Raw genomic sequence first — 13,893 nt, forward strand, 5'->3', positions numbered from 1 at the left:
TGAATATACTCCCTTCACTCTTAGAATTCCTTGCTTTCCCAAGGTTTAGTTCATGTGCCACTTTTTATATAAGTCCAATCCTTCTCCCAGTCACTAGTGGCTTCATTACTCCCCCTCCCCATTCCCTTGTATTTAGGAATAGGAAAAGGGACTAAACCTATGATTTCATTGGAATAAGATGCTCCTTGGTGAGGACATTCCCTCTACTAATGTAGGTCAGCATTTTCTTTGTACCAAAGAATCGTAAGGAACCCAGACACTGTGGCATTATGACTTATCCAGGGTCCCTCAGGAAGTATCAGAGGAGGGAAGGATTAGAACCCAGGTCTTGGCTCTGAGGCTAGTTCTCCATTCACTATACCAAGCTGCCTCCTATTATCTTATATTTACTTAGCATGAGTATTTTAAATTTACTTATCTGTATATATGTAATTCTTATACATGTATTCCTATGCTCCCCCTTCTCCCCTCAAATGTAAGCACCTTGAGGGCAGAAACTGTATTGTTTTTGTCTTTGTACCACCAATACCAAGCACAGACCCTGAAAGAGGCAGGCACCTAATAGATTCTTGTTAAATGAATGAATGAAATTTAAGTTATATGATCACATCTGGGATTCACTGTTCCTCTTTTTAAAGAAGGTTGGGGATCTGGGAAAGAAAAGGTAAGGCTATAGAGGACTCTAACGGTTCATTTGTTTGGCACCTTCCAGGGCACTTTCCTTCCTAAGGGACAGATGGTTACAACTTTCAGTTGCAATGTCTGCTCGGCCTGGCGTCTGCTGTTTTTTGAAAGGTGGGCAAGGTGATTTTTTTTTTTGTTAAGTCTCGTTGATAAGATAACTTGCTTGTATGAAAGAGAATCCAGACAATGGAACTGCCTGAAGGACCCCTCTTTTCCTTCTTCAGGATTATCCATTTTTTTAATTTTAGGATCCTCTATTGCTATAAATTCCCTCCTGCCACCTTGTTCTCTTGCTCTCCTGTGTTCCTTTGCTCTCTCCATTTGCTGCTTTTTCTTCCTCCTGTGAGGCTTTGTTTGGTCACAAAGGACCTTTGTGAGGAGGAGGGTCCAGGGCCTTTGGGCAAATGTTAGCTCTGCGTTGGCATCAGTCAGTGGAGGGCTGCTCCCTTCCCCCAGAGGCTGGGTTGCTTTTCATTGCCTTCTTCTTTCTACTTAGCAGCAAGCATTAAGTCTGCTTTGAATCTGGGTCAAAGCCTACTGTGCCACTACCACATCTGAGACTGGTCTGATTCTTGGGCTTCAGTAAGTATTCCCTTTGCTAAGCCCTGAAATGACTAAGCTCTTTATAGAATTGAGTACTCTGACATGTTGGCCGGTTCTTCCTCTCTCCCAGTGCATCAGTGGTTCCTCCCATCAGATCTCTTAACACTTTTTCATTGCTATTCTTCAAACCCTGAGACTGGGAGTTACCACTGAAGTCATCTTCCAGGGGCTCCTCCTGACATGAAGGTGACCCTGGGTACTTGAAGGCTATGCCCTGGCAAGTTCTGTTAATCTGGAAAGGCTTCAAGTGTCAGCCAGGATAATCACCATCAGTCATCATTAATCATCATATTTATATAGCACTTATAGAGTGCTTTACATGTATTCTCATTTGTTCCTCAACAGCAAACTTGTGAGGTAGGTGCTATTATTTGTCCTCATTTTACAGGTGAGGAAACTGAGGCTGAGGTTGGTTAAGTGACTCACTCAAGGTCACACAGCTGGGAAATGTCTGGAGCAGAATTTGAATGTAGGTCTTTCTCCAGAAGTTCACTGCCACCTAGATGTCTCAGAAGATGGACTGTTGTCTGAGGGTCATCCCAGCTAAGTGTGAAGAGGGTCTCTGTTTTTCCTATTGTGGTTTTTTTCCTTTAAGAAAAAAGTTGTACTGGTGCAGTTATTCTGTATTTAGATGCCTTTTAGCATTGTTTTTGTTTACCTGATTGTGGTCAATGTGCATACCGTTATCTTGGTTCTGTTGACTTCTGATTATCATCAGTTCATACAAGCCTCTCCAAGTTTTCATCCAAAGTCCTCCTAGGTTCTTTAAAATAATTTTGGAGATTATAATCTGGGTTAAAACAGAGCACAAAAGCTGACCTGGTTTTCATTAGCACTGTCTCTCTTTTTCTCCTCATCCTTTCTTCCTTTCCTCTCTCTAAAAAACAAGAATAGAGAAACTGTTCCTTTTGAGGACAGTAGACATGCAAAAGAGACTTGAAGCCCAAGCACAAATGTGGTTAGTATTCTAGGAGGTAGTAGGAGCCCTTCCCTCAGGCTTGGAGACATCAGTGAGACTGCGCTGGATGCTAGAGAATTTGCTGACAGCAGCCCTCTGACTCCAGGGCTATGCAGATCCTTCTACAATCTCACTTGGTGGGATCTTGTCTAACTGGCCCTGCCCCTTGCAAAAGGCACTGGAAAAGAGCCAATGAGGGAGAAGGGAAAGCCCAGATGGACTGAAGCTTTGAAAGAGCCCCTCTGGATGACAGCTCCATGTTCAGAATGCTCTGATGACGATTCTGCCTACCTTATATTTGTTGGGTACATTTTTAACGCTTCTGAAATAAGTATACTTCCTCTGCCTCCCTCTCCCCTAATTCTTTTCTATCTCTTGTTTGAATAGCAAAAACTGGGTGATTGGAAGGAGAGACAAAGTGGTCTCTCCTTCCAATCACCCAGTTTTTGCTATTTGTTTATTTGTTTCATGACAACTTTTTTATAAAAATGATCAATTTTGATCATATTTGGTAAATTACTAAAAAGTACTGAGGTAAGCCTTAAGTTAGTTGTGTAGGTCAGTTGGCCATCTTGAAACAAAATGGCAGATGCTAAAAATTTTCCAGTGGTTTTATCTTCTATAATTTTTATTCACACTACTATAGACATAAAGGTATAGTGACCACATAGTATATTAACATATGTATTCTATGTAATCATAATTATAATTTATATTTGGCTTATGGATAGATATTGTAGAATTGCATAATTGTACTGAACTGGGAGACAGTATAGTACAGCACCAGATCCTGTCCCTAGGTTCTAACTCTGGCCCTAACTCTTTGGGTGCAATGCCCAGTGTGGGCAAGCCACTACCTCTCTGAGCCTCATTTTTTTTCACTTGTGAAATGAAGGGATTGAACAGATAGCCTCTGAGGTGACTTCTTGCTCTAAATCTATGATCTATTGATCCCACATGTCTAAAAGGGTCTTGTCTTTGAAATTGTAGATAGTTAACAGCCAGAACTTTTCCATAAGGAAATGGCAAACCACTCCACTTTCTTTGTCAAGAAAACCCAAAATGGGTCATGAAGCGTCAGACACAATTGAAACAACTGAACAATAACATAACAAAAATTTGTGTTTTTTCCCCCTGCACCCAGGACAAATAGCATCAAACACATTCACAAATGCTCTAGGGGAGGTTCTGAGGGTGGGTACCTAGCCGGTTGGAATGGAACTTACCCAGTCATTGTCAGATCAGGCTTTTCCTTATTGAACCTGCCTTTGCAGTGGTCAGGCTGGGCCTTCTGGTGTAATGGAGGCAGTATTCATTTTGCACCCAATGAAGTTGACCTAACACTGGGAAAACAGATCCTGATTTCCAGAAAATCAAATCCACTTGGTCATTCCTATGCCTTGGGGCTCTGGAGTGTTGTGGATTCAGAGCCAGCTGCAAAGTCTGGAAGACCTGAGCTCCAGCCTTGTCTCTGACAACCATTGCTTTATGTGACTCTGGGCAATTTGTTACTTACTCTCTTGATTCTCCAAGCAATTCTTTTTTTCTAAGCATTCAGGGTTAAGTGACTTGCCCAGGGTCACACAGATAGTGAGTGTTAAATGTCTGAGGCCGAATTTGAACTCAGGTCCTCCTGACTCCAGGGCTGGTGCTCTATCCATTGCACCACCTAGCTGCCCCCAAGCAATTCTTTAAAACTATAAACTGCTGAACAATTGCTGATCTACTTTGGTAGAAGGATATTTTATATCTGGGAAATCCCTACCTACACCGGCGAAATCACAGATTTAGACCAGGAAAAAAAAAAGTCTTAATTTCCTGAGTATCTCCAAATCCTGTTGTTTGTTTGTTTTGTTTTTTCATTTTTTTAGGCAGTTGGGGTTAAGTGAGTTGCCCAGGGTCACACAGCTAAATAAGTGTCAAGTGTTTGGTTTGAGGCCAGATTTGAATTCAGGTCTTCCTGACTTCAGGGCCGGTGCTCTATCCACTGCACCACCTAGCTGCCCCAATCCAAACCCTGTTGTTAAAGCAATACTTTGAGAAAGGCCAAGTCTGACATGAAAGTCAAACTGTCCTGGACAGTCCTGGAAAGGAGGGAGTACTGTTGGAAAGAAATGCCACAAGGCCATGATTTGTTCAGAAAACCTGTAAGAAGCCATGTTTTATCTTGTGGGAAATAAACAAGCAACCCATGGATCTGAATCAGGATGCCAGGGCTGTGGGACACTCTGGCATTTTTCAAATTATGAAAGTAATGTTTTTCAATTAGGAATTATAATTTGGAGCACCAATGTAAGAAAAAAAAATCACCCACAGATTAGCAGTCTTAAGCTGCATTGCCTCTGAGGTAAAAATAGAAAAAAATCAGTACATTGCTAATTTTTAAAAATTGTGCTTGGTTTCTCCCTAAGTGAGGTGCTTGTCTCTTATATTTTTAATCCGTGTCTCCCGACACCTTAAAGCTTTGTTGTGTTTTGATTCTTTGCAGGGTTGGAAGGAGTTAATTAATTTTTAATGTCAGATGCAGAATTTGTTAAATGCCACAGAAAGGTTTTAAAGCTGATTGAGCTCTGGGGCAGGAGCTGTGACCCAGGAAGGGACCTTCCTTCAGGCCTCAGCTTTGGAAAAGGAATTTTTGTTTTGCATGACTAATCAATAATATCTTGTTTTCAGTTGCTGCTGCTAAAAACCTTTAAATTAAATGCTGGCACAACATAAGAGCCTGAATTGGGCTTTCATTGTTTTTTTCCATGAGCTCAGTTAAAAGTCCCTGATGAGGCTAGAAGTCCAGTCTGATTCTTGATGCAGTCAGGCCTATTTGGCCTTCATCACATCTGATCTTGCTGGTCCTCCTGACATGGCTTAAAGGCCCTGGCCAGCTGACGAAGATTCTTCTCCTCCGAAAGACAAAAAAAGGACGTCAGCGAGAATTTTAGTCAATTCTTGTGTGTAGAGGAGAGCAGGAAAAGTAGGTCACGTTTGGAGCCTGCTGTGTCTTGTTTAAAAAAAATTTTAAAGGTCAGATGATATCCTTTTTATTGCAGTTTCTGAGGCCAGACAGTTTTCAGGAGATAGTGTAAGGGATTTAATACCCTCCCCCTCAAACTTTTATCCAAGATGCTTCAGGATGGGGACCATTTTGCTTGACTCCCCTTTCTCCCCCAATAATTCCTATCTTAGGCTTCTTTTTTCTTTTCCACACCAGTATCTGCTCCATTTGAACAGCAGGCATCCCAATTCCTCTACTTCCTCAATTCCCATGACCTCCAACTTACCTTGACAGAAGCAGTTATGCTTTAGACACCCCCTTTCCCCACTCCACTGTTGCCCCAGGAACTGAAATTCCTTGTTATGGCTCTGATGGAGTGAGAGGTGGAAAGTGTGTGGGAATGGCTGCATATGGAAACTGTGATATGCATCTTTTGTGGGGTTGGCAGCCAAAATTGCACTTATCTTGAAGGCTTATTGAAACTTTGCAAGTAACCAATTCTGCCAGCAAGCAGACCAAGAGAAGTGGTCAACAATATTGACTGTATTTGCTCTGTCATGAGATCTTAGATCTAGAGTTGTAAAGGACCTCAGAGGCTATCCCAGTCCTCGAATTTTACAAATGAAGAAACTGAGGTTCAAGAGGTAAAGTGACTTGTCCATGGTCACTCAGGTAGCTAATTGTCAGAGTTGGGATTTGAATCCAGGCCCTCTGACTTGAGACCTAATGCTCTTATTATATTATACCATGCCACCTCCATCTTCCTGAATATTCCTAAATCAAAGTGACTTTGTTATTCCCCTACTCAAAAACCTTTGATGGCTTTGTGTTGCCCAGAGTATAAAATAAACACTTTTTGATTCACCTTGGCATTTAGAGCATTCTACAATTTGGCTTTCTTCTCTTTTTACTTATTTCACATTATTCCCTGTCTTGCACTGTCTGTCCAATTGCTTGTTGACTGAGAGATATCTATCTTCCTCATTTGACTTTAGCCAAAATGCTGAAAAGCAATACAGAGTTCCAGCCAGATTGGTCTCTGGCTATTCCTCAAACATACCACACCATCTCTCCTGTCTCTTTGCACGGGCTGTCCCTCTACTCAGAATCCATCCCTCCTCATCTCCACCATTTAGAATCCCTCCAAGCTTTCTCCAAGGCTCAGCTGGGCTGCCACCTCCCACAGCTGGATTTCCTCATTCCTCGTTAGTGCTAGCTCTCTCCCAAATTTACTTTGTATTTACTTATTTCCCTTAGGGTTAAATCATCACCCTACTGGAAGATAAGCATCTAGAGGTCAAGGACTATTTAATTTTAGTTTTGTACCCCACCTCCTAGCTTATAATAGATGCTCATGAAGTGTTTGTTGAATTATTCACTAGGGCTGGTTGATCTCATTATAGCAGTTGATTCACAAGTCATTTTTCTTTTATTCAAGTGAAAAGGACAGCTTCACTCTTTTTTCCCCTCTGATATATGTTTACCTCCCCCCGCCCCCACCCCCCCCCCGGGCAGGCTGTGTGTGGACAGAACCCTTGACCTCTGTCTTTCATTCCCAAGAAGCAAGTTCTCCTGGTTCCCGGTTTTGGGACCCCCCAACTGGAGGGAACAATTTAGGATTCTTTCACTCTATGAGGAACATAGAGACAAAGGGGGAGAAGATCGGGTTCTCATGAATCAGAACTCTGGTGTCCCCCACACCCCAAATCAACACAAAAATAGCTGGAGATAGTTGCAGTGCATTCAGAGCCCTCTCCTTCTTTGTCTCCAGTTTTCAAGGGCATTCAGACCAAATCTTGTTCTTGTACGTCAAAATTGTTATCCTTACTGGGTTCAGGTTCAAGGCTCAGTGCCCAGGAGGTGAAATAATAAAAGCAACCTGCTGGATCATTTTCCTTTGCCCTTTATGCTGCAGATGCTCTTTGTGTCCTTGGGGAGTTTGGGGGGGGACAAAACAAACCCCTTTTTATTAGGTGGTGATAATAGAAAAATGTAGCTGCAAATGACAGAGTAATGTGGTCAAGGAAAGGACTGTGGTGGCCTGGAACCGATTCTCTAGGCAATCATCTGAGGATGGATTTGGTTTAATAGAAACAATTTTCTTCCTGCAATGCCTTCTTGTTGGCCCAGTCAGCTCAGTTCCACGGCTGTCACTCACATCCCTTGGGCTTGCTAAGCAGCTGATGCAGACTTAGCCTTGCTTCTGTCTGCTCCACGAGAGGGGAACTGCAACCGTTTGGACCAAGTAGAGGTTCCTAATCAGATCCATGTTTTCCTAGTTGACTGGGATCTGCCAAGAGAGGGGGAGAGGGAGCTGTGATTACTAGGGCCATACAGTAGAACTGGCTGTGGAGAATCAGCTCCCACTGTGTTAGCTTGAGTAATGTCTTGGCCCTAACTAGCTGGGAAATCATCAATGCACCAGAGGTAAAGTCTGTGTTATTTGGAAAAAAGTAACTCATTTGCCACTAGTCTCAGCTGAAGGTATAGTTTTAATTACCTGGCAGGAGGCTAAGCTGTGGGAACATCTGATGATATCCTGTCCCCTCTAGTTTTCGTTGTCCTTCTGGGGTGGGAGGGAGGATTGCACAAGGGTTCGGGCTCTAACCCAGCAGGCCGGAGGGACCTCCCGATCATTCCTCAGGCAGCAGCATTTAGAATCTCTGCTCTTGAAATCAGTATGAGCAGAGAAGGGCAGGAAATCTAGATACATACCCGGCAAAGGGGCAAAATCTTAATAGCCAGGATGGCTTAGCAGCTGTGAGTGGGATGAAGACTAAGGGGAAACAGGGAGTGTTATGTCCAGTGTGACTGATAACAGATCCCAGAATTCATTGAGGTGTTAAACCCATCCCTAAACCCTTTTGCTGCAAGACCATCAGGCAGCTGTCCCCACTGAGAGTCCAGGAATGTAGGAAACTGCATCTCATTGATTTCCTTGAGCATCTATTAAGCATCAACAGTGTTCAAGGCACCAAGTGCTGAAATGCAAAGATGGAATTGGAGGAAAGGATACATGTATCCAAATGATTATAATACATGTTGGACAATAAATTCAAAATGGAGGTCTTTATGGAGTGTCAGGAGAAGTTTGAGAAGGGAGTGCTCAGTTCTAATTGATATCAAAGAAAGTCCCATCCAGGAGATAGGATTTAAATTGGTCCTTAAAAGAAGCAAATTATTTCAGCAGGCAGATTGAGAAAGGCAGTGAGAATCCATTTAGTGCTGGTATTGGGATGATTTGAGCAGAAGTATATGGTGCTAAAAGGGCAAGATGAAAATAGAGACCACAATCCAGTGAAGATGGTATTTGGATACATGAATGGGGAGGAGTGGTATCAGAGAAAGCTAGGAAGAAAAGAAGGGGCCAATATGTGGAGGGTCTTGAATGGTAGGCTAAAGAGTATAGTTTATTGGGTGGTTGACTGGTGGAGGTTTTCAGTGTGTGAGTAGAGTGATTTATTACTCAGGCCTGTGGTGTTGAAGGATAACAGAGACTAGAGGCAGGAAGTTGATCTGGGAAGCTATTATAACAGGCTAAGGAAGAGGATGGGATAAAGGCAGGGCAGTGGGAGTGAAAAAGGAGAAAATATTTTAGAGATAGAATCAACAGGACTTGGCAGCAGATCAGATGTGGAGGGGTAAGGGAGAGGAATGAGTAAAGGATGCTTTGGAGGTGACTTGCAGGATGGTGGTGCCATGAACAGAAACAGGAGTTTTGGGAGAAGAGACAGCTTTTGGTGGGGAAGCTAAGTCCATTTTGCGTTATACTGAATCTGAACGACCAGCCTAGTGAAGGTGTTCAGTGGGCAATTAGAGATGAGCTTGAGAGTGTTAGATTTGGGTAGCATCTACACGGAAGTGGTCATTATACTGTGTGGGAGCTAATGTCATTGAGAGAGGGAAAGAGACAGGGAGAGGAGGGGTGGGAGAGAGAGACAGAAATGAGAGATGGTGAGAAAGGGAAAGGGAGGAGAGAGAGAAAGAGAGAGAGAGAGAGAGAGAGAGAGAGAGAGAGAGAGAGAGAGAGAGAGAGAGAGAGAGAGAAATAGAGAGAGAGAGGGAAAGGGGGAGGGGGGAGAAGGGGAGAGGGAGAGAGAGCAATAATGTTCAGGTATAGAAGTAGGAATTTGTGTCACAGCAGTGGCAGTATAAAGGTTCAGAATCAACAGATTAAGTAAAGTGATTCCAACTTCTCCCAGATGCTTTGAGTTTTGTTTTCCCTGCTGATTTGCTGCTGGAGAAAGGTAGGGAGAGTTCTTTCTGTGAGAAGTCAACAAAAGCAGTTCCCTCTCCTACTCTTCTGTCTCTGACAAAGTTTATTTTTTAGTAATTAGCAGTGATAAACTGTTTCTTCCTTTTGTCAAAGAGTAAACTAGCAAGGGAGATGAAAAGAGAGAGGGAAAACTTTTAAATCCCATTCCCTGTTCTCTAGGGGTCCCAGGCTGGTAGTAAAGGCTGGCCTCTTGGCAGTATTGATGACCTTGTAAATACTCCTTGTAAATGACCTTGTGAATGCTCCCTTTCTTCTCAAGGACAGCAACTTTTGTCTCTTTGGTCTTCTCTTTCAACAAGAGGAGCCATCTATTTTATTTTCTTATGAAGGTAGGATTAGCAATCTCCACTCCCCATATCATCTGTGGCCTATACGTGCACTCAAGTCCTTTTGTTCAGCTAATTATAAGAGGATCAGAAGAAACCCTTCACACAGTCTTCCTTCAGCTGATTAGTTGGTTGGTTGATGCAGGGTCTTTTGTCTGAAGAATTAGTGGTTCCATAGAGCTGAAATAACACTCAAGGACACCTGTGACCCAGCTTCTCTATTCCTATGGTTACCAGAGAGCAAAATACAAAAAGAAGGATGGAAAAAGTGGAAATGGAGAATACAAGAGGACAAGCTGTCAGGGTAAAATTTAATTATCCAAAAAAAGCTAAGGACTGTCCATAACAAATGTACCACTTGTAAACATTTACTCATTTCACAAACCTTTACAGAGCATCTGCTATGGACATGGCTCTGTACTAGCTGGTTTACAAAGGTAAAGAGAACGCAGTCCCCAGCATAAAGGAGGAGACAGTATACTAGGGGAGATGACATATATTAAATGTGGCTGTGTGGTTCCAGGAAACGGTCAGCTCCCCAGGGGCACATGGCTGCTATTCAAGCAGCACATTGCCACAGCTATTTCACTGTTATGTTCATGACTCTATCTAGGAAAAGTGTCCCAAAGTCTTTGGCTTGGTGCCCACCTAATTGAGTCCCTTACCTCCTTCTTTTCTCATTCTTTTATGTTACTTCATGCTTTTACCTTCACTCGAGGCCATAATTTAAGCGATTTAATTAGATTAATAAATTCATAGTAAAAGCAGACACATTCACTGCATATAATATAGACTGCTCATTCCATTTAGTCCTGAGCTCCTCTCACATGACTGTCCATTTATCTTCTCTTTATTCTTCCAATTGAAATATGGGAATGGGAGAGAAACAGAACCTGGAAGTTCAGTGTCTTGGTGTGGATGAACTCTCATCTTGTAGAACAAAATGGCATGCAGGCAATTAACCCGCCACTGGATTAGAGAGAGCCTTGGAGACTTTGGTGCCAGTCAGGGATGCAGGGGCAAGCGGAAACACAGGATCAGGCCCGTCTGTCACTGGCAGCCTCAGCTGCTGATAAGAAAAGGGGTACTGCTCAGATACCCCACAGGCTGTGGTCACAAACCTGTCAGTCAGCAGGGCTAGGGGACAGGCATGGCCCTCTGGCTGTTACTGAGTTTTTCCCAAGTACCTTTTGTTTACCTTCAAGCTTATGGATGAGGAGTTAGAGTGGGAGGCTGTGCATCCTTCATCTGTCAGGCCACTTCCGGTCCTCTAGTCAGCATCGTCAATTGCTTTGTGCTGTCTGGGCCTTGTTCCAGCTAGAGGGTGGAGCCACTCTCTCCTTACACATGTATACAAATAAAAATAATTCAAAAATAGAACTAGTGCTGTGACTTTGGGCAAGTCGTTTTTATCTCTCAGCTTCCTTATTTGTATTATAAAGGCATGGTGAGGGGCAGCTAGGTGGCACAGTGGATAGAGCCTTGGAGTCAGGAGGATCTGAGTTCAAATTTAGCCTCAGACACTTGACACTTATTAGCTGTGTGACCTTGGGCAAGTCACTTAATCCTGACTGCATCACCAAAAAGCAAAAAAAAAAAGGCATGACAATTAACAGTATCTAAGATCCCACCAGCTCTAAAATTCTGTGATCTATACATTTTTAAAGAAAGGTATGTCAGGCCACAAGCATTTATTAAGTGCCTTCTATTTACCAGGTACTGAACCAAACACTGGGAATATAAAGAAAGGTTAAAAACAGTCTCTACCCTCAAGGAGCTCATTGTCTTGTGGATTCAGAGGAAGGAGAGATCCCTTCTGGCTGAGCGTGGGAGTGGGACTGGGCTCCTGGAAGGTTTCATGAGAAGGTGGCGTTTGAGCAAGTCCTGAAAAGAAAGAGTAGACTTTCAAATGGCAGGGTGAAGAGTACTTCCATGTAGAAGAAACGGTTTCAAGAAAGTCATAGTGGCAGAACAGTGTGGTGTGAATGGTCTGCTATGGTTGATGTAGCAGGAGAGAGGATGATATTTCAATGGAAAGGTGTTATAGAATAACAGAACCTCAGAGTTAGAGGAGACCTCAGGGTGGAAAGAATTGGGGGTATACATACACCTGAGTAGGAATGTGCAACAGCTTGCACAAGTGGTCACTTAAAGATCTCCAGAGAGGAAGATCCCACCATCTCCTGAGACAGTTTATTCCAGTTGGAGATGGCTCCAATTGTTAGGAAATGTATCTTTTTAATCAATCAATATCTAGCTCTCATTATCTTCTGCCCATTGCTACTAGGACTTCAGGGGGCAGGGGAGGGAGAGGGATAGAAGGGACAAGAACAAATTAATTCCTCTTACACATGGCGGTCTTTCAAATACTTGAAGATGGCTATTGTCATTCCCTTCCCCCACCCTCTCTTCAAGTCTTCTCCAAATTAAGCATCTCCCCTTCTTTATAGTCTTGAAGGTTCTGACCATCCTGGCCACTCCAAATCAGCTGTTCTCAAACTTTTTGGTCTTTGGACACTTTTTTGTTATTGTTCAGTCATTTCAGTCTTGTCAGACTCGTCATGATCCCATTTAGGGTTTTCTTGGCAAAATATTTCTCCAACTCATTTTACAGATGAGGAAACTGAGGCAAACAGGGCTAAGTGACTTGCCCAGGGTCACAGAGTTAGTAAGTGTCTGAGGTCAGATTTGAACTCAGGAAGATGAGTCTTCCTGACTCCAGGCTCAGTGCTCCTATCCCCTGCACCACCTAGTAGCCTGGATCCTTTTTACACTCTTAAAAATTATAGAGGATCCCAAAGAGCTGTTGTTCTTGTTTGTTATATCTCTTGATATTTACCATATTAGACATAAAAACATCTTACTAGCTTTTTTCAGCAGTGTGATGTGATAGCCAAAAAAGCTAATGTAATTTTTATCTATGTTAATAAAGGCATGGTGTGTAGAGTACTGGAGATGATAGTTTCACTGTATTCTGCCCTGGTCAGGCAATATCGAGAGCAGTGGCTCTCCAAGTACGATCTGGAGACCCTCAGGGGTCCTAAGACTCTTTCAGAGGGTCCATGAGGTCAAAACTATTCATAATAATACTAATTCTAAGATGTTTTTGTGGAAATACATGGGGGAGGGAAGATGGCATACCAAGTGTAAGGAACATCAAGATGTCCAGTTTTAGCCATAACCAAGAATACATAAAGGAGTATAAAATGAAATATGGCTGAAAAAGTAGATTAAAGGCTAAGGAGAGGTATTTTTGAATAGGGGAATGTCATGGTCAGACATATGCCTTAAGAAGATTATTACTTTGAAAGCCTTGTGGAGGATAGATTGGAGGTGGGGGGAAAACTGGAGGCAGGGAGACCAATTTACATCATTCTCCACCAAGATTTAAGGTGAGAGGTGATATAGGTCTGATCCACAATGGTTACGTGGGTGACGTATGTTTGAGAAGTTATGGACATATAGTTGACAGTACTTGGCAACTGATTGGATGTAGTGGCTGAGGAAAGACGAATAATAATAGTGTTTCTGTGGTGCTTTTGGGTTTGCCAAGTCCTTTACGTATATTATGTCTTTCGAACTTCACAACAACACTGCAATGTAGGTGCTGTTATTATCCTTATTTTATAGATGAGGAAACTGAGGCAGGGAAAAGTTGCGATTTGTTCAGGGTCACACAACTGGTACACGACTAAGGCAGAATTTTAGCTCAGGTCTTCATGATGCTATTTGCTCTACCACCTGGCGTCCCTAGCTGCTGAGGAAGAGTCAAAGATGACTCCAAGGTTATACACCGGAGGAACTAGAAACATAGCTGGGCTTTATATGTGCTATATGAAAAATTAAGGCAATTGGAAGCGGGGTAGATGTAGGGGATAAGATGGTTCCATCTGGGGCTTGGTGAGTTTGAGGTGTCTATGCATATGTCCAGGCAATGACAATGCTGAGAAGAGTTCAGGAAAGAGGTTAGGGCTTGATATGTAGATTTGGGAGTCGTCTCTATAGTGATGATATAATTAGCATGGTCAGCTAATCAGCCCATGGGAGTTGAGGAGGA

The 13,893-nt window shown here is 42.8% G+C and overlaps 1 protein-coding gene across 3 annotated transcripts in view; it reads left to right on the forward strand.

The window, feature by feature from the left end:
- The window catches only part of PDZD2 (PDZ domain containing 2), a 486,763-nt gene that overhangs the window by 127,835 nt on the left and 345,035 nt on the right, over positions 1 to 13,893 (forward strand). The window contains exon 1 of one of the 3 annotated variants that reach the window (XM_078153227.1): positions 710 to 795. The exons of the other annotated variants lie outside the window; for them this stretch is intronic. The gene's annotated coding sequence lies outside the window, so the exon portion shown is untranslated. Of the gene's footprint in view, positions 1 to 709; positions 796 to 13,893 lie in introns of those variants that run through there. 3 annotated transcript variants of the gene reach the window in all.

Source organism: Phascolarctos cinereus, unplaced genomic scaffold (genome assembly GCF_003287225.1).
Source record: "Phascolarctos cinereus isolate Bilbo 61053 unplaced genomic scaffold, phaCin_HiC Scaffold_4;HRSCAF=312, whole genome shotgun sequence".
NCBI classification, from domain to species: Eukaryota; Metazoa; Chordata; class Mammalia; order Diprotodontia; family Phascolarctidae; genus Phascolarctos; species Phascolarctos cinereus.